The 27728-nt window shown below is 41.3% G+C and overlaps 1 protein-coding gene across 1 annotated transcript in view; it reads right to left on the minus strand.

Annotated features, from left to right (window-relative positions):
• The window catches only part of LOC138268264 (ATP-binding cassette sub-family C member 12-like), a 1444059-nt gene that overhangs the window by 1088282 nt on the left and 328049 nt on the right, over nt 1-27728 (minus strand). The window lies entirely within an intron of this gene.

Raw genomic sequence — 27728 nt, forward strand, 5'->3', positions numbered from 1 at the left:
AAGCCACTTTGCGTGGCTTTTTTATGGCCTTATAAATATCGAGTAACTCAAGGAAGCGCAAATCACTGTGTTGTCTTGCTCTGCATTAGGGAGGCCTTTCATGGGTGCTGCTCAGTGGCATAACAAAGGCCCTTGCAGCCCCCATCGTGTGGTGGGGGTGGGGGCTCGGAGCACCAGGTGCCCCCTCAGCACATTACCCTGGCCTGTGAGCTCCTGAGTGAGTTCAGAGGAGGGCCCCCTCTATGTACTTTGCAAGGGGGCACTCTCAATATTTAATTATGCCACTGGTGTTGCAGTGGGTGTCCCCACGCAATACTTATGGATTTTGATGCATCCCAGTTTTAAAAGACGTTGTAAACCAAGGGATGAGCCAAAACTTTACGCCCACCCCCAGGGGAGGCAGAGCTAAGAGAAATATCTTTATTTGTCCTTGTTTATAACCCCATCGATCTGTGCTGCATTCTGTAGCACACATAGAAAAAGGAAAACTCCTCCCAGGATTCTTTTTCTGCAGGAAGGTGCCCCCTCATGCACAAAAACAATCCTGCCTACAACACAGTTATCATTGCACCATGGTGCAAGGGTGCCTACGTTGGCGCTAGGCTGCCAAAACAGCATCAGCGCAGTAGGAAAGGACAGGAATGTACAGTATTGCATAGATACAGTGCATTCCTTCTCTTTCCCTTTGACGCAGTATAGTGCAGCAAGGTGACTTGCTGCGCTGCTCTGCGACAAAAGCCCATAAATTGGCCTAATTTGTTTCCAGTCCAGTGGGAGTTCCTGGTAGATCAACATTCCAAGGTTTTATCAGTGGTCTCAGGTGCGACTCTTGGCCTCTTCCATGCAAACTCTGGTGCTACTTTTGGGATCTGTGGACTCAGAAACCCCAAAGACAGTGGCAGGAATGGAAAGAAATCTGGGTTCAAATGAGCCGAGTTTACCTTTCGCTGCTCACCCAAAACTGAAATGTTAAAAACATTAGTTTGTATCCCACTTAAGAATGTTTTTATTTTGAAAACAGATAACATTCTGGAGTGCCTGTAATAGTCTAAAATGACGCTTTACTGCAGACTTATTACAAAACACCCATTTCATTTCAGGGGTGCCAACAGCCGCAGCTCCTTTCACTTTCTCTGCTGTTGCTAAACTTTGCATTTGCTTTTTTAGGCATGTGCCTATGCTCTCTGTACCTGGCTAGATGACTGTCTCAAACAAACCTGACATATCAAGGCAGCACTCCTGGTAATGGCTGCACTCATAGCATATTATGGCACTGCTCCATTAACATATGTGTGGTACAAATATTAAGTTTGTAGCTACTTTAGAAACCTTCTGTGTTGCTTTATTAATCTTGCACTTCTTGTTTCATCTTCCATTTACTGTTATTTTTTTGGATTCAGTGGTGTCATTACCGCAATGCCATTGTGCCAAAGGTAATGTGGCAATTCTTTCTCTAACATCATCAGGGCCAAAAGTCATGTGATGTCACATGTGCTGTTATCAAGAGTTGAAGATTTGGATGAGGGCACTTCCGCTGCTCCTGGAGTTTTGGTGAATCAACATCCATGGATTTTAAGCTTTTACTTTGGAATGTCAGCATAGGGGAGAGAACCAAGGGACTCGACTCGAGAAAAAGATAGGAAATTGGTTTGACTGGCACCAGGAAAAGTAATTTCCTTTTAAAATGTATCATCTGTACAAATGTAATAATCAATTAGTCTAGGATATTAGTAAGTGGGACAATGTAAAATCTGAATAGCATTGATAATCATTAGCCCTTTGTTACCCTAAATGTGATGATGGTACATCTGGGGATACATTAACCCAATTTTACATCCTGGGTGCAGTTATGTAGAAAGGATCTAAATAATAAATAAGAGTGATGCCACTTTCCTAGATACGTGTTTTGTATTAATATAGTTATTTCTTCAGTTTTTTTATACAAATAATTATGAAACACACGTTCCTTACAAAAGTGTTTCTGACTTGCTGTTCCTAAAGAGTAAGAGAAATGTGCATAAATGCAATTCATGCAATATTTAATGTTTGAACATTTAGTCAATCTGCAAATTTGGAATGGATATATCATTGCCAAATGTAGCTAATGATTACACCTTTTCATCATATACATGCCCCCACATAGGATTGACCTTATTTCACCTAAAAGTATCTCAAAGTCCTGGGCTTCCATCTCCTGTAAAACACTTGGAATCAGCATGATTCCAAGTCAGAGTGTTTAAACAACAAAAGTACAAACCTTTTTAAAAACATTAAGGGTGACTTTGTGGGTTAACATTATTTGCTGATCAGTTTATGAACAGTGGTTTGTCATTAGTAAATGCTATTTGAGTTTTGTAAGAAATTAGGTTATTATTAGTTGACGGGGAAGTACAAAAATAGAATAAAAAATCATAAACAAAATGGCACCAAAATGAAAAAAATCCTATAGGAAGAACCGGAGATATTCATTTTAAATTTTTAACTAGAAATAGCACCAAGAAGCACAAAGGGTCAATAATAGTCAATAGTTGTGGAAGAAAAGGACTTAGGCGCAATTTAATGCTGACCACACTGGAGTGCTGGTCAGATACAATAACAAGTTTTGTCCTAGTCAAAGATTTTACCTTCTGACTTTAGTCCTTTAAGTCAGACTCTACCACAAGAGTTCACTTCTAAAGCCCTTCAGGACCTCAGGAGAGACTCACAGGGTAGCAGACATAGACCAGCAGGAGAGTCCAGTTAATGTTCAATTGCCACTGGTCAGCCGGGCAGATCCAGGAAAAGGCCTTTTGTGTCCCTGTATCTTCAACAGAAGGTAAGACTTATGGCCCCTGGGATTTACTTATTTGTCCTTGATACAAGATAGCGAGAGAGAGCACGTCTAATCCTCCAGGGCCCTTCCCAGGTTGCAGATATCAGGTTCAGTCCTCTTCTAATCTTCCTGAGGGTCAAGAGTGTTTTCAAGTGGCTGCCTGGAGGTGCCATATTCATGCCTTGCACAGGCTAGTGATTAGGAATGCCTTTGGGGTCCCTAACCAATAGGGTAAAGGCTCCTGGGTTAACCCTGCTCATGTCAGGCACTTTCAAGATGGCCTAAGTCTTCTGGAGAGGGAGAGATTTCTATGATGATCTTAGTGTCCAGCCAAATTTAACACCAAAATCCAGTTTGATTCAGTCCCTGTACCCACAACAACCTCAGAGACAGAGTTCTAGTATGATTAAGCTGAGCTTTCAGCAACCAGAGAGTGATACACACAAATTATTTTGGCATTTTGTTTTCCTCCTTTGAAGTGTGCCCTAAATGTTTTATGTAAACCTAGAAGACCTATCAAACAGGCTGTGACACTATAATGTTAAAACAAGCCTGCTGTGATTGGGGCCTAACTGACTGGGAAGACAACAGTAGGACCCTGCCCAAATGTCAGCCTTTGGCAAGAGTGGACTCCTTGAGGAGAGTCCTAAATGTTATATGAAAATCACCAGCAGAAATGTTAAGCAGGATAACATTAAAGCATGACTTGTCACATTAATGCTAACAAGTAGTCTGCCAGGCACCCTTGCATACTCTGTCAGGTTGACACAGGCCAACTCTGCCCATTCAGGTCAGGCTATTGTTTTGCTCCTGGGAACAGGCTCACACCTCAAAATACTTAAATGCTAATTACTGGCTGGCTGAAGTGGGAGAACAAAAATGCACATTTAGTTTCCAGGGACATTAGGCAGGACAAAGGTAACTGTTTAAAAGTTACTTTTATGTAATTTGTAGAACAAATTTGACTTCACCATTGAATTGTAATTTTTAACAACTATTAAAAAAAGTTGTTTCATAGTTTTTCTAGCAAGTCCTATTCTAATATTTAATCCTAGTGTTTTTCTATGGCAAAGACAAACCTGCTACATTAGAAGTAGCCTTGCGGGCATTATTACTGCAAGGTCATGTTTAACATTAAACTTTTACATGCCCTGCTTTCAAATACCATGCACCCTGCCTTTATGGGCAATAAGGCATTCTTAGGAGTGACATACATATTTAAAAGGAATGTTTAGGCCTGTCAAAAGGGGTTATTTTGACAGTTTAGGTTTGCGGTTACGACCTGAATAGCCAGGCTACTGGTGGCAGGCCTGCAGTTATGTTTACATTGTCACTATAATGGATGGCACAATGGATGCTGCAGTCCACTTATAGCATTTAACTTGCAGTCACTGGATCCACCATAGCACTTTATACTAGTGACATATAGACAGAAGTTAAATATGCCAATCAGGAGTATATCAATTTCATCATGCTTAAAGGGAAACACAGGAACTTTATCAGTTCTAAGGCCAACAAAAGCAGTTAAGGCAAAAATCTGTGGGAATACCATGTAAAAGATGGTAATTTCCAACAGATTGTAATCCTACTGCTCTTTTCTGTCAACAGAAAAAAACTTTCAATCACTGAAAACCAAATACATCTACATTTAAATACAACTACAGTACCCATTGTCAAGAAATTATACACTCACAAATTAAACCCAGACTGTTCAAACATACTAACTAATCTGGCAGAGCACATACAGCAGACACTGACTTTAATCCTTTATAGGCAGAACATATTGAAACAAGGCTAATTTAAAAGGCCTCCCAACAGCACACACATGTTCCTTCACCCCATCACTGCCACATCAGAAGTGATATGCTAAGCAGCTGACATATCCTCAGACTGAATATATGGGTAAAGGATAAGACATATCTTCATCTAAACACTCTTTGCACAAACAATGTAAGAAATACACCCCAACAACCACACAAGCATACATATACTTCAGAAAACATAGACCTGCAATTGCAAGCAAAGAACAACTTAAAAAAGAACGTCCAAAAGAATCAAAGTTTGTTGTATCTGAAAACTGGTGTACATCACTTGTAGTATCTTGGAAGATGGTGACACAATCAGAGATGGGAGCTTGTGAGTCAGGAAAGTACAGTGGAGCGGAAGGTGAACTGCACATCGGAGTGAACTGCTCACCAGAGGAAACCTTGGTTTCTAGTTGAGACCCAAAGTGGATTGACAGTACAGCTCCAATGGTGATAAGTACTCACTTATGACTGCCTTAACCTAGTTAGAATCTAAACCAAAAGCTAAATGCTGTCTCGTGCTCTTTGATGGTCCTCTGTCTCTCATAACGCCACATTACATCAATTTACTGGTGAGTTAAAGACTATTCACTAGTAAAGACAGTTCATTAGTAAAAAAGTAATAGCAAACCATAAATCATCTTTGTGAGAAATTGGGTTGTTGATTCAAGGGACTGTGACCCTTTCTCGAGCAAAAGCCACAATTCCTGTCAGCGCGAACCACAACAAAATTAACCTGTGCTTAACCCTGTGATAGCTTGGCACAAAAGCTGTCGGGCCTAACTTAGAAGCAATGTGTAAAGTATTTATGCAGCACATGAACAGTAAGAAAGAAAAAACTCAACCCAAGAGAAATCCCACATCAATTCAATAACAGAGTAAAATTTAATAAATTACTTGACACCAAGACAACAAAAATCCAATACACAGAACCAGAGACAAACAAATTCCAAAACTTAGGGGTAATATACTGCCTAAAAGTTCAAAGTGTCACTTGTGACTATCTGGTCGTGTGAGACTTGGTGAAAGTCACAAGTTAAGCCCAACAGGGACAGATACAGGGACCATATTAGTCCTGCTGAAAAGGTTACCTTCTCAAAGTCAAGTGCCATGAGTCAGTTCACGGTGAAGAAGGCTGTGACTAGCAGGGTGAGTGTTGGGGACGATCAAGGCTGTTGCACGAATAACCTGTTGGACATCACAGACAGTCGCTGCCGGAGCTTTGTACTGGTGGTTACTGCGGGCTGTTGACGCTGTAGCGCAAAGTGCAGATCTTGTGTTCCAATGGTTGCCTGCAGTCTTTGTAGAACTAAGTGTCAGGTTCACTGGAGCTGGTGGGCTGGTATCAAGACCTTGGTGCAAACTGGCCCATTCATGCTCATGAAGAGCCAAAACTTCAGGATTCCTCCTTTTACCTGTAGGAGGAGCTCAAAAGATGAAACACCAAAGGTCCAGGACTGGGGGGATTACCACTTGGAGATCACAAATTAATTCCAGTATAGACCTGCACGGCTCAGGCAGGTCCAGTTGCAGACAGGCCCAGTGCAGCAGGTCAGATGAGCAGTTGCAGAGAGCCTCTCAAACTTGTTGTGTCTCAGTAGCTCAGAACAGGAGGCCAGCTAACAAACCCTTGGAGTCACTCAAGTAGTCTTGGGGAAAGGGAGCAGATCCAGTCTTTCTTTTTAAACAGCATGCCATGCCTCAAACAGCAGGGCAGTCCTCCTTCTTGTAGTGTCCACAGGTCCAGGAGTGCACTGAAAAGTGGGTCTGAGAGTCCTTGTTTTATACCTGGTGCAATCTTTGAAGTGGAAGAAATTTCTGGAGTTCTCCCCCAACAGGCATGTCTAGAACTTCCTGCCTTTCTGCCCTGACCCCAGGATGTCTGAGAGCACAACAGGCTAGTGTGAACTTCTTTGTGTATGAGCTGAGACTGTGCCTCTGAAGTGCAAGTTGGGCTGTGCAAGGCTCTGCTCTCCATTCTGCTTGGATGGCCTATCCTGCTAACACCAGTCCTTTTACTGTGTGCCTGTCTGGGAGGAATACATAAAGACGAACTATACTAACATCACCTATTAAATGTACTAAGATAACCCAATGTTTTCCTACGGTAGAATTAGATCTCACTGTAGTGAAAAAACTAATTTGACTTTTTCACTAAAAGGACATGTAAAATTTGTAGAGTACATGTCCAATGTTTTAAATATGATGCACCCTGCCCTATGGGTTGTCATATGCATTAAAAAGAGAGTTTTAGGCATGGCAAGGGGTTTATTTTGCCAGTTTAAAACTGCATACTGGCTGTAAAGGCAAGTCTGAGACGTATTTTAAGAAGCTACTTAATCGGCTTGGAGGTTCAGTCTGGACTGTTCCACTGGAGGAGGGCCAGCATTGATTTGCATATGGCTGGGTCCAAACTGAGGGGGGAATGGGGTTCAAAATAACAATGGAGTGAGATACAGCCTGAGCAATTACCAGTTGCTGAGATTAATTCAAGCATTCCATCCATTACTTTCTGTGTACTATAGTGTGTCGCACTAAGTCAGAAGGATATGCTCAGATCTGGGTCCTCTGTACAGTGGGTCACTGGAACCAAGCTATACCCAGCTGATGAGCCAATAACAAGGAGGAACGAGTCTTGGATTGCTTATGTTTTAGTCCAGGAAGGACCTGGCTTGGCAGTTCAGGCAGGAATGTTCCCGTTGCAGCAGGGTCAAGTCCGATTTGCATATGCCTGGGCCCAAACTGAGGTGGCATGGTGTGCAAAATAACAATGGTTTGGGACACAGCCCCAAGTAATTACCAGTGGCTGAGATGAATTCAAGCATTCCATCCATTAATTTTTGTGTTCTTTAGTGTGTCGCCCGAAGTGGGACGCGTATACCCAGATGTGGGTCCCTTACACAATGTCTCACTGGAACCAAGCTATACCTGGCTGGTGAGTTCATAACAAGGGCAAAACTTGTCCTGAGCTGCTTGTCTTCTGGTTCAGAGAGGGCCTGGCTGGCAGTTCGGACTGGATCGTTCTGTTTGGAGCGGCTTCAAGACTGATTTGCATGTGGCTTGGTCTAAGCTGAGGTGCCATGGTGTGAAATATAACAATGGATTTGGATGTGGCCCAAGTAATTACCAGTGGCTGAGAATAATTCAAGATTTCCATCCATCACTTTTTGTATACTTTAGCAGGCCCACTATGCTCCACACATAAATTAAATATGCCAATCAGTTTACTTCAATGTTACCATGCCTTAGGGAGTGAGCACAAGCAATTTAGCTCTGGTTAGCAGTGCCAAAGTGCACCAAGTCCAAGGGCCAACAAATACTAATTCAGAACAACAGGAGTAGAGAAGGCAAAGGTTTGGTGGAAGACCACCATAAGGTCGACAGACCTAAAAGTCTTCAATGGTGCCCATGCTTGGACCACAGGAAGTAAACATAAACTAACAGATGTGACTTATGTATGCTTATACTTTGCTCCTACCATCTAAGTCAGTAAACAGTGGTTGTGTTGAAAGAGGTCTGCTTCTGTGAAGAATCATAGGCACGTACTGAATTACCCTAACAGAAAGAAGTCAAAACTAAGACAACCCCAATTTTACATGCAGTACACAAAACAATTGGCATTTAAATAGTGAATGGACTGAATTGTGAGAGGTTTGATGCACAGGTCCCTCACTTACACACACAATGGCCATGTTCGGTCTACTGTGAATATTCTTTATAATTCATACTGCCTTTACCCCAATAAGATATGCACATCCAAATTCCAAAGCAACTTTGGCTCAACAACTTAAAAACATATTCACCCTTATAACAAATAGAATAAGTCATGAATATTTAATAGATGGTCCACTATTCACTAATCAAGGATCCTAACCATCTCCACAGATGTAAAGATTCTGTCACAATTGTGATGGAGAATCTATGCTTCATGGGTTTTAAATCTTCCCCCATTTTTCTCACAATCCCACTCTTCTAATACGTTCGACAACGACACACCCACTCCTCAATCATATTTTTAAATCAAGTCACAACTCATTCAAAATTATCTACCGTTCTTGCCTCTCCAGAAACACTGCAAAGAATGAATGAATTGATGAATATGGATTTATAAAGCAAGACAGGCGCTCTGCGGAATGTCCCAGCACTACGAGTAGAAGGAGGGGGATTATGCTGAGCAAAGTCTTAAATTGTTTCTTAAATGGAAATTCAAAAGTTTCTAAATGAAGCCCAAGAGGATGCCTATTCCAGGCAATGGCTTCAAAAATTGAGGAAGAGCACCCACCTTTCCTAGTGAGCCTAATCCTTGGCATCTCCATCAAGGCCAACTGAGAAGAGTGTAGCTCCCTTATGGGAGAGTAGAAAATTAATTCTGGCTTCCAGATTTTGGGGTCCTGCATGATATCAAGCTCTGTGGGTCAAGGCCAGTGCCTTGAAAAGAATTCACATCTTGACTGGAAACAAGATGAGAGCGCTCAAATATGGTATAGCACAGACATTCTGAAAGGAAGTGTGAGTATAAGCTGAGCAGCTGTTATCTTTGCTACCTGAAGTCTATTGATTAGGTAATCCGGCAGCCCTAGATAGAGGACATTGGCATAATCCAGCGTAGAAGTAACTAAGGCCTTCACAACAGTTTATGTAGGAGAAGAAAATGCAAAACGTTTTAGTGTGAGAAGAAGCCTAAAAGAGGTCCCTACCAACGTCAAAACCTGTAGCCAAAAAAGAAAGCTAATTATAGACTTTAACCCCTAAACTGTAATGTCAAAGGGGGAGCACTCTGAGGCCAACATGTAGACCACTCAAATGGTGAAAATAAACAACCAAAAGACTAGGATCTCAGTCTTATTCACATTACACATAAGCTGTTGATGACACATCCATTTGAAGACCGCCCCAGATTAGGGGGTGGGTGAAAAAGTCTGATCCACCAGCGGAGTTCAGAGTTTTAGCCATTCCACACACTGTTTGGAGCATGGATTTCTGGCAAAACACTGCCAACCACCAAGTGCCAGAGTTTTTTCTTGTGTATGGCTCGCCAATGTTAGGTTGCCGAGAGCAAGTGAGAATCTGCATCCCCTAGCACGATTTTCAGGTGCTAGAACACTTCCAGGCGAGATTTCTCAACATGGGAGGCCACGGTAGGTCGCGACCATTCACGTGGCCAATGCTGTGGCTCAAGCAGAAAATCTACTCGAGCAGCAGAAAGAATCAGCGCCCTCTGGCACACTGTGTGGTGTCATTTGCACTGATTTTACAGCACAGAAGAAGCTTCCATTGCTAAAAATCAGAGCAAGCAGCTCAATTCGCCCAATTCTGCCCGCTCACAGATCTCCACAGAATCTTGCAGATGTTTTATGAACCTCTGTGGAATTTCACGGAGTAAAACTCCATGTTCTGCCCAGTTCTAACAAACAGGATTTGAAGAGACCCAAGGAACATTAAACCTCATCATAAGAGAGCACCCATGGCTGACGAATAGCACTATACAAAAGCATTGCGTAAAACAGACCTCATTTTTTTCTTTGTAAATGATGCCCTAAGAACAGAGTAGTTACAAAGAACATACACATTACAAGCAATTCAAAAAGCCACTATGGTCAGAAACATGTTCTTGCTTTATCCACATTGCATAAAGCAAATCATATAATCTCCAATTTCAACAACAATAAAATCAAAATAAAGGTTCCTTGATCATTTTGATTTACATTTCCATTCCTTTTGCAGATTTCTAAATAATCAAACATGCCCAACCTCCACATTTCCTCTACTTTGCCTCCTGTGCTCTAATAACCTTCACATCACAACACACCCTCTAACAACTCATACCTCATCCTTCTATAAATCTAAGGCACAACATAAGATCATATTCCCAATATGAAATCAACTGTGATCCAGACAGCACTCAGGCCCTGCTCAACCTCCTTTCCATCCCACAATTAACCACAAACATCCCCTAAACACACACACATCACCACGTCTCACTTAATACAGCAATTTCTTCAACTCCTACCTCCTCCAATAACCATTCATTAATGACTCAATTGCAGACATCAACTCTTTGTCTACATCCTAAAACTCCTCCCACCTCCTTTGCACACTTCCATCATAATAATAACTTCTTTCATAACTATAGGGATCCTCAATCACACTCTATGACAATACCACTAATACAGTTGAACACAGACAACTCATTAGCTAACTTAATTACCTCTGCAACAAAGGAAAGCAGCGGCCTACCAAAGTTCGTCTGCTTACCCTCAAACACCATATAATGCACAGAGTCTCCTAAAAGAGAAACTTTCAAACTGAGTTGCTTGTTTGAGAGGAAGCAGTAAGACTGTCCTCTCCACAGAAAGCCTTACGTGAAAAAAAGATAACTCATAATTTACGCAAGCGTGTGTATACATACAATGATAAATTGGAAAGGGTGTACGTCAATGTATATCAACCTACATTATAATTTTTTTAACATTCAAAAGATATGTAAACAAGGGTCAGTAACACAGCACTGCCCAGCTATTAAAGGTCACCAGCAGAAATTTATAGTTCCAACGACGATCCTGTGATAGACTGAACCACCCAACTTCTCTGTCCTTCTTGTTACATGGGGAGAAGCTACTGAAGTCCTTGGTGTTAGTAGTTGTGGTGGTCAGTCCAATGACGTTTCGGTCTTTAAATGTCTAATAAGAGCATGATGGCATCTTCAGGACAAAGTGTTGAATATTACATAGACATAGAAGACCCAATGGATATAAAAATACTTCAGACAAAAAAAGAATATAAAGTATATACAATTAAAATAGTTACATGCATATTTAAAAAAAAGAAGAAAAAAAAAAAAGAAGTATGCCTTAGGTGAAACCACAATGTAAATCAATCGTACCTGCACCTAATCCAAACATCAGAGAATGAAAAGACAATGAAACAAATCGCCATACTGGAAGCACAGAGTGCCATCAACCTATTAGTACACCAATAGGTGTTATACCAATTACTTACAATGAGCAATTCTCCTACAGTAAAGCCAGAATTGGGCTTTTCAACGCATCCAACATCCAATCTCTCAGAGACCTCAAACACCTTTCATCCATCCTTCACATGTTACTTAAGACATTCAGAATAACGTCACAAAGTTGAACACAGACTTCACTGATATTGCTGCTAATCTGACCTCCCAGCTACACTCTATTTGTCGCCAGCTCATCTGTTAATATTGTTCATTGAACCATTGTACCATTTAATATTGGTAAACACAATGTCAATGTGCTCCAAGATATGTGAAAGCATAACAAACTTGCATCATTGTTATTGAATTCACTCGATGTGACCTCCTTATCAACCCTAAATCAGAAATACGTTGTCAGGCAAGCCCTAGGCCTGAAGCAACTGACTGTCAGATCAGAGTTGGGGTGACACAAAGCCTGCAGACAAACACATAAACAGGAAAACCCAGATCGATTCCTCACATAGGCAGCAAAACCACAATGGTCCTAGGATATTGGCCTGCAATAAAAAGCTTTTGGCCGGATAACTCTATTCCCAAAACACCATGACAGTTAGATGCCACATGAAGTTAGGAACACTCAGCCAATCAGAACACAACACACACAAAGAATGCAGTGATCATGCACATCCCATGCCAGACATCTGGACGTGTTACCTACTGGCCTGCATTATGTCCACGTAAGGTCAAGACGCATCTATGCACTTTAGTAAATGGTCAGATTTAGGACTAGACCAGGATTCCTTTCTCTGAAGAAAGCATAGAATTGTTTTATGACACTTCAAGAAATGTACACAATGGCACTCAGAACCAATGTACCTTAAAGGTGTCATCAGACCACAACTCTGTACTGCTCTCCAGGATGCTGCGTTTAATTAAACCAACTGTTCCTATTTTGCAAATACCTCTTGTCTTTCATTTTCTAGGGTAAATCGACATTAGAGCAACACACTTCATATTGACCAAATATCTCCTTCAAACTACAAATGGTAAGTGAGCCCTGCCAGAATAGAGATGAAAGACCCAAGAGAACCGGGGACTTTCCATTCAATAGGGACACTTAAGAACTACTGGATTCATTTGATTGAAATAAGAACTTAAGCCACAAGTCGACCATATTTTTCTAAGTTTAAACATAATGAGGAAAAGGATATCACTGGCCAGCACGAGAAGGTTTCATGTAGAAATGTTGATTAAAATAAGTTCATCAAGCACTCCCACGAATAGCATCACTTTTATCATCCTCAAACGTATCTTACATAATTGCAGATTGATGAAAGACTACAGTCAGCTGAACAAAGCAATAGCTTTCAAAGCCTCATTCACAGAAAAAACAATTCATCCTGATCCACTAACACCATATCATCTACTTACCTCCAGGACATAATAACATCTTGATGAAACAACAGATTCAGGTCATCAGCAAAAGCTTCATCAAATCCAGCAACAACGTCTACCTTGGACACTTTTACATTCACTGTGGTACTGCCAAAGATTTCTCTATGTTTCTTCTCTCCTAATTTTTCTGAAACAATCTCCTTCAACAGGGAATTGATCCCACCCTCACAAAAGGTTCCACGTTAGATGTACTCATTGATGAAGATGGTAGAATCAACATCACCAACCCAATTGGGCTTAGACGGGCAGACCACCTCCTCATCCCCTTATCTCTCTATCCTGTGAAAGTATGTACAATTCTGTAACCTACACCACCTACATTCTGGGTAAGGGTATTTAGGCACCTGTACACTAACAACTTTACCTCAGAAATAACACAGATACTACAAAACATTCCCAAAGAACATGATGTCAATGGACTTATATTCCAATGAAAGGAATGCATATTAGGATTTTAAACAAAATGGCTCCTAAATCATTCAAACGGCTAAAAAAAATTGAACATCATGATAATGATTTTCTAAATAAACAAGAGCAATGAGAAGATCTTACAAATTAATTTAGCAACAAAGGACCTTCTTTAAAGCTTCACGTAGGAACAAATATAAAATACTGCTATTCAAAGTGAAATATGCAGATATAATAAGAGATGATCAAGCAAAAATTAAGTAGTAAAACAAGCCACTATTTCCACTGTGTGCAAAACAGGTCCTTAATCAACAATTCTAAATGAAGATATGGGAAATTCTCTTCAAACAATCATGCACAAAACACTGCGAAACCACAGGACCAAACCAATACGTCCATTAATAGTTAAAGCCTTCTGGTCTAAATTCAATGAAGTCCCCCAGGGCAACATTATAAAATAATCAGTAATACAAAGCACTCCACTAACTTCTCTGAACCTATCCCAATGACCAACATGAAATATATCTGCACTTACATCCTTCCTTATGAGACCAACTTAATCAACACTTCTTTACTCCAAGAAATATTCTGTGATTGCCTTAAAACAGCTTGCAACTGAAAAAAGTAAATCCTCAAAGCTGAGAAACAAATTACATGGGGTAGAACCAACTGATAAGAATTGCTACTGCCCAGTAACCAGCCTCCCGTTTTTGGCAAACAAACTAGAATGCTATGTTGAGTTACCACTCAAACCCTTTGTTAGAGAAAATTAAAATTTTGATAAGATGCAGTTGGGTGTGCCCAACTGTGATGCAGCATGGAGACTGCAATTGTGAAAATAATTGATTATGCCCTCTGTATCCTTGACGAAGGTGACTCCAAATCTTATCAGCCACCTTCGATACAGTGATCCAAATCATTTTCTTTAAACATCTCAATGGTAGAGTAGTGATACACAGCACAGTCCTATGATGATCCTCCACATAGCTGGAGAATTGGAATCAATGTGCAAATTAATCTTCAACTCTGTGCTGATCCCTCAAGAAAAATGGTACCACTTACTTTGATTCTTTGCAAGACCACCATCTGCTATTCCTTCTATGCAGATCCTACCCAGTTTTATCTGTAGCTCTTGCCCCCTGATGGTGTGAATATATGAGAATTTTTCTGGTGGATGGCCAAACTGGAATGCAACATCACAATCTGGAACTGAACCACCGAAAACTGGGTTTTACCTCTTCACTTCACCGAGCTTTACAATACTGATTCGAACATGGCTGAACTCATGGCAAATACCTAACTGCAACATTTCACTCCCAGACCTGCAATGGACCCTCACAATGCCTAATTGTATTAAAGAGGACTGTCCTGCTGCTCGAGGCCTGCTTTGCACGCACCTCGGAGAACTGCCAAGAATCAACACAAAAAGCCAGAATTGGTTTGAGCTGGTCAAAGTTTATAAATATACCCAAGGCAATTCTCCATGATGGAATATGTAATAATAGAGGCAAGAACTGATCTGATATGATTTATAATTTAAGCCTAATTTGTTTAAAAATAAAGTTTTTGAGTAAAATTCTTGTTCACCAAACATTTTGCATTGGACTTCGGAAATGCCCACTTGATTATGTTTTATGCTAGTTTGTTATTTTCATGTAATCAGAGTTTAGGATGATAAATGGAAATGGCAGAGACCATTTTCCTTTGGAAATCCAGTGTCAGCTGAAGAGTCTCAGAAATAAAGCAACAGTGGCGATTACAAGCATGATCTTTCTAACTAGGTTATATGAAAAAGTGATGGCCAGATTAAGGAGCATTTAATTAGATCCTGTAGAAATTCTACTAATGCAGGAAGTCTAATATGTGTTAAATTGATACTCAGGGATAAATAGTAAAGTGATCCACTGTATATCTGTGGAACAGGTGTAACGATATTTGTGTTTTGACCACTGACTCCACGTTGCACTTTGCCTAGCAGTATTCCGTCACATTAGTAACCACCAGATTCATTATGCCTATTGACTTTATTTAAGCATTAGCCACTGCCATGTTAAAAGCTGCAAGTATTTGAACTGGTGGTTCTATGTTGAATGTCAAATTTGAAGGACCAGTTCAGAAAGCTGCAATAGACCTTGAGCAGGAAAACAGATGGCAAGTCCTTAGTGATGGCAATTGATTTGGTACATAATCTCTTCTGTTTTGTATATTTTCGGGCAGCCTTTGATTAGGTGACCTGCAAGATACTTTGGACTGACCTGAATAAGATAGGGATACCTAGTGGCCTACTAAATATACATCAGCTCCATCAGAAGTACTGGCACAGTTGAAATTAGATAAGGATGGCACCCTATCTGATAAGGTCATGATTGGGAATGACCTTAGGCAAAGGTGATCCTGCCTTACCCTCTTTGCTTCATATTTAAAGGACCTACCTAAGTTTTAAAGGGATTTGCCTCATTTTCTACCAAGACAGGGGGCACCATACTGTGCCTGCTATATGCAGATTATTTAATCATAACGGACAAGACCCAGATTGGGCCCCAGCAGAAATTAGAGATTTTTAGCCAATACTGTAAATTGAAGAAATTAGTAGTTAATATGGAAAGAAAACAAGATTTTAGTATTTGGTCAAAAGCAGAAAGAACCTAAATGTTTTTTAGAGGAGACGTGAATAGGAGAGTTGGAATCTTATTGTTAATTAGGTCTGCACGTCTCTTCCAACCTAGAATGGAAACACATTACAAGGTGGTAAAATCCAAAGCCATGTCCCCCAGTTACAGCTGCATTTAAAGCCATGCTGCTGTCAAAATGGTTGGATGCCGAATTAATTATCTGAGCAGAATTCACAGGTAGGAGGGAATTGAATGACAATATTGAAAAGGGTGTTGAATATCCCAAATTGGTATTAGGACAGACACTGAGGTTGGAGTTAGGTATCACCTCATGCACCTGCATTAGTAGAGAGCTGTCCTGAGTTTTTGGAAAAGTTGCTAGAGCCTAGTGAGCTTAAGATTTCTCAGTTCTGCAAAGATACAATTCTAAGACAAGAGATGAGCTGGGGTGGGAGTCTAAGGAGTATTAGGCCAGAAGTACAAAGCCTGTTTGCATTTCTTAACAGTCCAAATCGGTATTTCGGACTATTAAGAAATGCAAACTGGGCTTTTCTAATGTGCAAAGCCCTTTAAGGAATCACAAATCGCAATTTCTACCCTGTAGAAATCGCAATATGCGATTCCCAGAACTGGAAATCTAAATAGGAATTTCCTATTTGCATTTCCTATTCTGATGTTCCATGCATTTGCAAAATGTGATTTGGGCATTCTGGAGATGTAATTGCCACCAACTTGAAGTCGGTGGTAACCAGGTGCAATTTAAAAAAAACAAAAACACTAAAAGGTGCCTTTTTTATTGCAATAGAGCACAAACATGCCCCTTAGGCATATGTGTGCTCCACAGCTGCACCCCTATTTTTGGGGTGTACCAAGAGGGAGCTTTTCCCCCGAATGCCATCCCTGGTTTTGCACTTCCTTAATAAGAATTTGCGATTTAGGAAATGCAAAACCGACCCATTGATCTACTTTGTAGGGCTCACCATTAGGAAATCGGTATCTTTTGCATTCCCAAAATAGCAATTTCTATGAAGTCACTGTTTAAGAAATGCAAAATTGCATTTTCGTACATGTGGCTCTTATTGTCCTCACTGAAAGAGGAATACCTATTGGGCTCTGTCAGTTGCGATGTCCCATTTCATGTTTCCGAAAACGATCATGGAATAGAATGGCAGAAGTTTAAAAATATAGCGATACGGAGTATATTCTATTGAATAAATCTGCTGCATTTTATTGGGTTTCATGGCAAAGTAATACGGCATTTCCCTATGTATCCGATCAGGCCAATCCAGTTGTGAGACAGAAAGTCTTATGATTTCCAATTGGCTTTAACCCCATCTATCAAAGGGTAAGGTCGGCCAAGAGTGAAAACACAAATGGTTGTTTATGCGACTGTGGTATAAAAATGAAACCTAACAATAATACACTGTCAGATTATATGTTTTTCATATGCCACTGCTCACCATCCTGCTTCTCCGATCATCCACCTATGCTGACCATACCTCAACCTCTGCGATAGTGGGGGACTGACCCTCTTTGATCCCTTCCTAATTATGACTCTAATATCCTCTGTCCAATCTCCCGGTGTTGTCCAGCCTGCCAACATTATCTTTCCATCCATGTCCCTTCCTCCTGAATCAGTCTGCCAAGCCCAAGAAAACACCCCAATCCACAATGAACAATCTTCTTCCTGCTATCATAACCACAATGTCAATGTTCCCTCTGCTTCTGTGTGATTTTTTTAAAATCTACATTAATGATCTAACCTTCCTTCTTTCCTTCTCCTGCTGTGATGAATAGTCTCACTCACTCCCTCGTCCCAGAAACAGGTATCCAGTAGCACACATAGGTGTTCACCTGCACAGATGCAAGGAAATAAAGTATTGTTGGGTATTGATGGGATATATTTTGACTGAGCCTCGGTTCCAGCCTAATCTCAAGAGTACCGTATTGTAGTTATGGCTACAAGGCATTTGGCAGGCAGGGAAAACCCCCATGGCATGGAAGTTTAAGTGAATCTAGTTTGAGATTCTTAGACTCAAGTAAGGGCTGTGTTGGCCTTGTGCTTAATACTCGCACTGCAGCAATGTTTTCTTATTAAGCAAGTTTTAAGTTTACTGCCAAACATTAATGGAAAGAATAAGCAGGTTTCAAATTGGGTTTTCTGCAATATTAGCACTCTGTTTGAACATCACAAATGAAAGATGATGGTGTCATTTTTTTGCTAGTCCAAGTCATTATTTTTTGTTTCTTTGGGAAACGTAGTTGACTGCTATACTCATCAAATAAGGTTGGCTTTAAAGTACGTTTGAAAGGTGCCAGGGCCCCTTAGGCAAGAAACTGAAATCGGACTCTCTGCTCCTTACACGACAGTAAAATACACCCAGCACTGATCCCATCTCTAAAATACTGTTTTAGAACAGGGGCAAGGCAGAGACTCCCTAAAGTACGATGACCATTTGATCAATTGATAATACATTCAGATTGGTTGTACATTTTTGATGATTAGTGTAACTTATGGCAAGGTAGTTTTAGCTTCCCTTCTTTTAGGTAAACAGTGTACTGTGTATTATAAAGTAGCATTTATGAAAACACTAATATTCTTAACTAACATAGGTCTGCAGGTTTCATTTCCTCACAGGAGGCTCAGTCTATTAAATCTGAGTAAATTACACAATTCTCCTGATACAGTGTAGGAATGTCTTTTAGACGGGGCGTAACTGATCAAGACGGATTACGTTTACCCATTGTCTAACACTGCTGAATTTGTTATAAGAAAGGTGAAAAAACAATGCATATCAAACTAGACAAATCTTAATAATCCACTGGTATGCCTCACTAACATTCACAAATGCTCAGTCAAAACTGCGTTTCTGAATATTAGAGTAAAACTTCACACTAAACATTCAATCGCATAATAAAGAGATCAATTAAATCATCGGTTAAACGTGTATTGTTTCTAACAACTGCTCACTCACCTGCTTATTGTTTTATACTTTCCAAGTCAGCAAACAGCTACACAACACATGGGAAATAAGATCGTACATTACCAAAGTAAATAGATATGGTTTAGCCCCACAGCTGCCAAGGCTTTTCCTACCCCAATTCTGTGCCCTTTTTGCAGAATGGAGCACTTTGTGCTTAATCCGTCCAAAACTTTTTCCACCAAACGTATCCCGGCCAAATGTGCACCATTTTCCGCCATATGTTGGATATTCTAAAGGTACCCGGGATTTGTGAGTTCACTGGAGGATGAGAGAAAATAGCCAAAATATAGAAAAACTTTGTGTTTTTATCTGAAAAATTGGAAAAACTGCTGCACAAGAGAGAGGATATTTTTTTCTAAAGATGGAATTAACAAAACATGACTACCATCCTAGCTTTCAGGAAAAAACAAAGTTGCAAAACCATAGTTTTTACATTTTTCTAATTGGTAGCTAATTTGTACTATTTTGTGAGTTTGCGGTGGAAACAGGTGTAAAAACCAAGACTGAATCCTAAAACTAAAAGGATTCTGGAAACTAGAATTGAGCAAGGGGTCACTGGTGCATATCGCTCATGGTTCACCTAAAGAACAAATTGTTTAACTAAAAAATAATGTAAAAAAAGAATAGAAATAGCTGACAACCTTTTCATTTAATTTTTGCCACAATGGCTAGTTGGCAAAGGTAATATATTGTTTCATCTATCAGACCCTTCTGGTCAGGGTACTAGCCTGCAGTTTATAATGTTTTTTCTTGTATACTGAATATAGTTCAACTCATATGGTAAAATATACTTGATGAAGAATGGGTATGAAGGAAACCTATGCATTTTTTAAATCTGCTTAAGATGCTGAATTTAGCAATAATAGGGCTTTGTGTGAATTTGGGTGTTACCTATGTTATCATGCAACTCAGAGGGCATTTTGCAAAATATGTTCGGTCTTGCACATAAGGCTTACCTTTGAAAGCCACAAAGAAAGAGACATTCAATTGATAACTTCTTCTATTATGGATTTCCACACTTCTTATGATCAGGATGGTACCCCTCTTTTGTGGATGAGCCTAGCACCTATGACAGAAAAGTCCCCAAAACACAACACGGTAAAATCACATTTTCACAATCAAAATTGAGATATTGTGGAGATGTGATCAGCAGCAATAATGGAACCCAGGCTCAGTCACCACCCAGGGAAACCTACTAAGCTCAAACATTTCTGAAAACTGGACAAATAGAGTCCTGGATGGTGTGAGTTGCATTGATCCCACTAATTTCCAATAATGCCCTGACAACCTCTTACTTTACAACATGCATTTTCCTCATATTTCTATATTTCTGAGAGGAATGATTCCAGATTCTGCAGGGATCTCACATGTTCTACCACTCAGTGTTCCAAAACCTCTACTGATAATGTATTGCCCCTACTGCAATAGGGCCAGGGCCCAATGCCAGTGTGGGCCATCTTCATCCCTTCTTTGTTATCCTTAGTTGCTGTTGTGTAGTGGGCATTCTGCCTTGGGGATATTTGGTGTAAACACACTCTATCTATCCCCTGGGAGTCAGAAATACTGTTGTGTACTAACATTTGCCCATGCCAAAGGGGGTCACTCGCCTGCTCCAGAGGTAATCCTCACGTCTAGGGGGTGGATCACTGCTTGGGCTCACAGTACCAGCTCCAAGCAGGGATCCACTTGGGAGTGGTATCATTGAAAAGGGTATATTGTCCCCTTTCCAGTGGTACCTCTGCCATACAGATTGCGGATCAGGGGCAGATGTGTGGCCCCTGATCACCAATCAAAGTGAAAGCAGAAGACTCCTAATGGTGCAGTGTGCTTTCATGTTGTGTACTTTGACATCAGCGCCCTGTGTGCTGCTCATCACGGCAAATGAAAAGAAACCTGGAACACAACGGAAGCATCCTTTGATTTTTTTTTATTGTGGTAGGTGACCAGTTGACGTTCACCACATTACAGAGTCAACCCCTCACCACTCAAAGGTGACCATTACCATGGGATGAAACTTTCACCTCATTGTCAGAGTTGACTACCATACAGCGAGTATCTGGGATAATCGGCTCTAGATAAAACAGCTTATCTAGCACTGTTGGCTACTATATCCATCAGAGCTTGCATCTTGGCCCTGCTGCTGATTGGCCATTGCCTGTACTTACCATGGTTGAAGGTGATGCAGCCAGAGGTTCAACATCCACCATACCAACAGAAATTAAAGTGAATTCAGTGTAACCATGGTTTCCCTTGGGCAAAATTTCACCGTAAGTCCTACACCAGCAATCTCTTGGAACTGCCCAACAAAGGGCAGCTGCTTGAAACAGACTGAGTCCCCTCTTTCCCCTATTGCAGAGCTGACCTCACTTCCTTGGAATAACCCCCCTAGGACTTCTTAGTCACCCTAATGCACAACCAAACATTAACCGCCACATCATGCTGCATGGGGTCTGACAACTTGGTATTTACTAGATGCTGGTGTCGCGTTGGCTCTCATTATGCTAATGAGGCTGCTGGATTTGGGTAGCAGCATCACCTGAATTGTGGGGAACTGAGTTCGATCCAACACCATGTGACAATTGTCAGCCGAATCAGCAGTGCCTCACTATGCCCAAGAGCAGGGGTGTTCAGTGGCAACCGGGTACAGGACATTGCGACTTCTCAGAGAATTCATGGTGGATAAGAACTCATACTTTTCTCTCAGTTACCTTTGTCTCCCACATGCAAAAACAAACGGAAGCAGGGAATGGTTCAATAGGATTTATTGACTCAGCTGCGTCCTAGATAATATAACATGAACTTCAATAATTAGGATGATAAAACATACCAGAAGCAAGATGGTGACAAGAAAAGCGAAACACAAGAAAAGTCCCACCATATTGTCACTAAACAGGATGTGCAATTACTACCTACGCCGCTAAATTTTTATGTTAGAGCACAGCAAGTTAAGCCCTAATCTGCCCATCAGGACCCCCCATGAAGACATCATCCCCCATTCCTGGGTATGACTGTAGTGAAGGAGCCTGTCATCTATAGAGACACCATCCCTATGCAGGCCAGGCAATCAGCAGTCTCAGCACGCAGCTGTAGCGAAGTCAGATAGCATGCAATAACGTCATCTTGCTCAAACCTCCCTCTAACGTGCAGGGAACAGAGAGATGTTTTATAACAAAACAGCTGGTGTTCTCAGAAAAGTGTCTCCACGTAAAAATATGTATGTTTCTGTGAAATGTTAGAGACGCGGTGTACCACTTGTGCCGGCAAGCCTATCTCGTCGCAGCCCTGGAGAAAGCACAGTGAAAGAATGTTGTGCTAAGAAATGTAAATGCTTTCCTAAATGAAAGGACATCAAGATAAAGGAAAATAAAACATCACCACAAATGTGATCATTTCTAAAAGAATAACATAAAATAAAATGAAACATTACGAGCTAAAATAACTTGCCCACAGACATTACTAAAAGGCCCTCATGACACTGGTGTAGCTCTGAATCACAATTACTCAAGATATACTCCTTCATGATAAAGCCCATCATAGGTAGTGGCTGTACTGCCTTTCACCCAGCCCCTTAGTGCCTTTAATGAACCATCTACAAAGTAAGCCCAGGATTGTTGTATCTTTATGTGTGTCCCAGAATGTTTTCTGGTACTCCTCAGGTGTGCATCCAAACTTATGCACAAGGGTATCCTTCATGTGAGAGTAGGAGTCAGCCACCCCCTCTTTTAGAGTCTGGAGTATATCCCTCCCCTGCTCTTCAGTGCTGTTGACCCAGCCTGGGTATTCACAATGCACTTTCAAAGGAGGCAACGTTTTGTCAATGTCATCCCCAACCACAAAGCTAAGCACAATACCCTTGGGCAAGCAAGAGGCATTTGACCCCCCATGTAGACACTACATAGTTGCTGCCACCAACTTCACTGGGCATCAAACACAGGCTGGCCTTCTTTTCCTCCAAGGCAATTTTCATTTCTTTTAGTGGAAGTTCTCCTCCAGGGCTCTGGCTGCTAATTTCACCAGCAGTTCCCTTTTCAATTGCCTGCCACTGAGTTCCAACTTCAGAAGGGCTTGTGCTGGCAGAGACCACTTCACTTCTGGCCCTAGATGGTGTACCAAAGAATCCATCCTTCTTCATTCATCCTCTGGTTTTACCTTTTCTACAGAGGGAATCTGTGCTTGGCGTGGATCCATTCAGGTCCTGAGAGCCTTCTTAAAATCAGCCTTAATAGCATTGTGCCATTTTTTAAGGTTTCTTTCTGTACATAGGATCTTCATCTCTACCAGTTGGAGAGTTATCAAAGGTACAATGAAACAGCTCGATGATCCCTTAGACTTTTAGAAGGTGCAAAAATCTGAACCAAAATAATTTAGAAAAATCAAAAATGTCCCAATCAAACAACTAGAGCCAATTAAAAATCAAATTCAATTTTAGTTTTTAGTTTGATTTAGTGATTTTTATCTTCCAACCTAATTGTTGAGTGGTACTGCTAAAAACAAGTTCTGGATCCCACCACTGAACACCAGTGCGAGAAAGAGGATTAGTAATTGAGGGGGATGGTAGTCCATTTCAAGTAATAATTGTACTAATCTTTTTAGATTCAGTAATGGTGTCAGTAATTTAAACCTGAGGCCAACCTCTAGTAGCTATTTAAAAGACCAGACAGGTTTAACTTAAACTATGAAAAGCATTTATAAGTACCAACAAAGTTAAAATCCTATAAATACAGCACAATACAAATTCCACTCCGATTTATAAAAATAGGGAATATTTTAATTAACAAAATGGCATCACAACAAATAAAATAAGGTAAATTAAAGATACAATTATTTACATTTTGAGTTAAATTTTAGTGTCAAAAAGTGAGAGGGCCAACCATAGTCAACTGGTTGTATTAGTCTGAGGTATGGGCAAGGTTTGAGGTTGAAAGCAATGGAGCAAGGTCAGGTGCGAGGCTCAGGAAGGACACGGCCATTGTGTCCCCTCACCAAAACCTGATGGGAGGTGGTTGTCAATGAGACGTCAGTGGGACAAGCTGCAAGCTGGATCAGAGTTGGGTTTCGATGACAGAGGGATGCTGAAGAGCAGTGCCCAGTGTGGAAGTTAACAGAGGCAGGAAATATCTAAACAGGTAAAATCTGGCTTCTGTGCCCAGGAAGGTCTTGAAAGTGATAAGCTTCAGTTCAGCATTGCTCTTGGTAAAGTCTGTACATTCAAACTAAGAAACTCTTCTAGAAGTCAAATCTCCTTCAGAGGGACAAAAAAGCAAGTTACAGCTGATGTCAGGAATCCCCAAGGTGCCTCCTGCATTATCTGTCAGCATCCCTAGGGATTAGGGTTAAATCATATCTCTGTTCTTGGTTAAACCTTCATGTTTCTAAGTAAACATAATGTGCTGTGTTACACAATTGGTTTTATCAATGCTTGTTTTACCAATGCTTGTTTGCTAATGTGAGCATGTGTAGACATGTGCTTCTAATTGGGTGTGGTGTAGACATGTGCTTGTAATTGGGTGTGGTGACTCTTCCACATGTGGCAACTCAACTGCTTTCCTGATTGGCTATAAATAGCAGAGTGAACCATGCCTCCCTGCTTGGCTTTGTTTTGCTTCCGGATCTCAGCATCTGACTTGGCAGTCCAGCCCCTGTTGTCATCCTCGTATTCCGGACTTTTGAAGCAATTCTTTTCTTCGTTCCTGTACCAGCTGACACCAGGCATTCCTTCAGCACTCTGGAAAAGACTGCAGCTAAGTGACTAGTATTCTCTAGGGAATTTGTTCTTTGAGCGCCGTGCTTTCGTAGAATAGCTGGTGTATTTCAGACCTCGTATTTTGGCAGAGTGCTTATCTTGAAGAGACAAATGCATTTCTGATCATTCTACATTATTATTGTAGTTATGTGCTTAAATGTGCTTCAGGAAATCTGCTTGAGCTCAAGTACTACAAAAAGTGACAGTGCAATTTTAAAAGAGCATTTACGTGATTTTTCTTTCTCTAAAAGCATAACTCTTGGATTTAAATTGTGTCATTCATGCCTGTGTTTCAGGTTTGAGGAATTTGCTTTTGAAGGGTTTTTCACACAAGCAGTGAAACCAAATCAAACTGTGACACCCTAACTTTTTAAACCCAGAGTGGACATTTGTATTTCTTGGATTGATTTTGTTACTTTTAGTTTTACCCCATGCATGCAGGAAAGTTATACATTATATAATTTATGCCCTTGTTTGTCTTTCTTGTGCATGATAAGTGCAACCACAGTTCTAATTGTAGTGTACAACAGTGAATCTCTGTGAAGCCAGCACTAGTGTTGCAGTACCTATTGTTATGGTACTCAGTTTGGGTTTTTGGTAATGCAGTGTTAGTAATTGTGCCAACAGTTATTATTATCCAAGAAAAGTGCTGGAGCATCCCGGTGTTCTTCTACGGCTCCAGTGACCATATCAGAAAGAGAGATTCAGTTTCAAGGAAGTTGAGTGCACTAACTCTACTATCACTCTGTCAACAACGACCTGCCCCCCCCTCCGAAGATACAGGGTGCCTGGCTGGACCAGCAAGACGTGGCAGTGTTTTCTTTCTTTCTCTTCCACTTCCCCTTTCCTTTTGGGACTCCTGCCGGGGTTTCTGTGTCCACCAGGGAGTGCAGAGAGGTATTCCAGGAGGTTGGGGGGCATACCATCGCCCCTGCAGACATCCTGCTTTTCAGGTGAGTGGCCCCATCTTGACAAAAAGCCAATCCACAACATACACGGCTGCCTGTGCTTTGGATTCATCAATGGGTACTTTCAAAGGTTTAGCACAGGCTTTACCAGCTGATCAGTATGCTCCATCTTTATTAGATTTAACTAGTGCCCTAGTGGGATTACAGAAGGAAGTTCTTTCCTTAAAGCAAGAGAACCTGGAGTTGCACACAGAACAACAGCGGTATAAACCACAAGACACCCCCTGGGGAGGAGTCAAACTAAAACAAAGATCTCCAGTACTACAGGCCCAGGCCCCTCAGTTTGACCCATCTAATCATGTTCCTAGACCCGATTCAGGCCCAACGGCTTCCACCACACAACTCATGCAGGTAATCGTCACAACACCAACCCCTGTGCCCTTGGCACTATCTCCAGAAAACCTTTCTGGAGGAGCTAAGTTCAAAAAATTTCGTAACCAGTGCCAGCTACAGTTTGTGTGTCGGGCAGCTGCATTCCCCAACGATGCTGCAAAGGTAGCTTTTATTATCTCTTATTTGAGAGGCAATAGAGCTAGTTTGGTCTATTCTGCTGGTGGAGCGCAATGACCCTATACTCTATGATTTCAACCGGTTCAAGGAAGCCTTGCGGAAACTGTTCGCCAAACACCGCTTCATGCAAGCCAGTGACAATGAGTTGCTGAATTTGTGCCAGGGAAACAAAGATCTACTGTCCTATATCACCTTTTTCAATTGGTTATGGCAGAGACTGAGTGGCCGGGGAGAAGAGGACAGCCCTCTTCTGTCGTGGCCTTCGGAATGATCTCAAGGATGTTCTAGCCCAAATTGTGAAACCTCCTACGGAGTGTTCCGAGTTCACTGACCTGGTGGAATGATTGGATCATTGCATGAGTAAACGTACGGTAGAAAAATTCAAGGATGATACACGCTTAGTGGTGCTCAAAACTGAGAAAAAGGAGTCCACCATTCCCACTCATGATACACCTGAGCCCATGCAAATTGGCAGTGTGCAGGGCCTACTATCTAAGGAAGAGAAAGAACGTAGGAGAAAATTGAAACTGTGTTCATACTGCTTTAAGGCAGGGCATTTTGCTTGGAATGTCCTAACAAGCCTACTGCTCCAAAGAAGGCCATCAGAGCATTAACAGGGCCTGAATGTCTCTTCCTGACTGTGAGAAAGTAGCCTCTTTCTAGCCTTGTTACCCCCACTTTTGGCCTGTTTGTGAGTGTATGTCAGGGTGTTTTCACTGTCTCACTGGGATCCTGCCAGCCAGGGCCCAGTGCTCATAGTGAAAACCCTATGTTTTCAGTATGTTTGTTATGTGTCACTGGGACCCTGCTAGTCAGGACCCCAGTGCTCATAAGTTTGTGGCCTATATGTGTGTGTTCCCTGTGTAGTGCCTAACTGTCTCACTGAGGCTCTGTTAACCAGAACCTCAGTGGTTATGCTCTCTCATTTCTTTCCAAATTGTCACTAACAGGCTAGTGACCATTTTTACCAATTTACATTGGCTTACTGGAACACCCTTATAATTCCCTAGTATATGGTACTGAGGTACCCAGGGTATTGGGGTTCCAGGAGATCCCTATGGGCTGCAGCATTTCTTTTGCCACCCATAGGGAGCTCTGACAATTCTTACACAGGCCTGCCACTGCAGCCTGAGTGAAATAACGTCCACGTTATTTCACAGCCATTTTACACTGCACTTAAGTAACTTATAAGTCACCTATATGTCCAACCTTTACCTGGTAAAGGTTAGGTGCAAAGTTACTTAGTTTGAGGGCACCCTGGCACTAGCCAAGGTGCCCCCACATTGTTCAGAGCCAATTCCCTGAACTTTGTGAGTGCGGGGACACCATTACACGTGTGCACTACATATAGGTCAATACCTATATGTAGCTTCACAATGGTAACTCCGAATATGGCCATGTAACATGTCTAAGATCATGGAATTGCCCCCTCTATGCCATCCTGGCATTGTTGGCACAATTCGATGATCCCAGTGGTCTGTAGCA

This window comes from Pleurodeles waltl, chromosome 12 (assembly GCF_031143425.1).
Source record: "Pleurodeles waltl isolate 20211129_DDA chromosome 12, aPleWal1.hap1.20221129, whole genome shotgun sequence".
Classification (NCBI taxonomy): Eukaryota; Metazoa; Chordata; class Amphibia; order Caudata; family Salamandridae; genus Pleurodeles; species Pleurodeles waltl.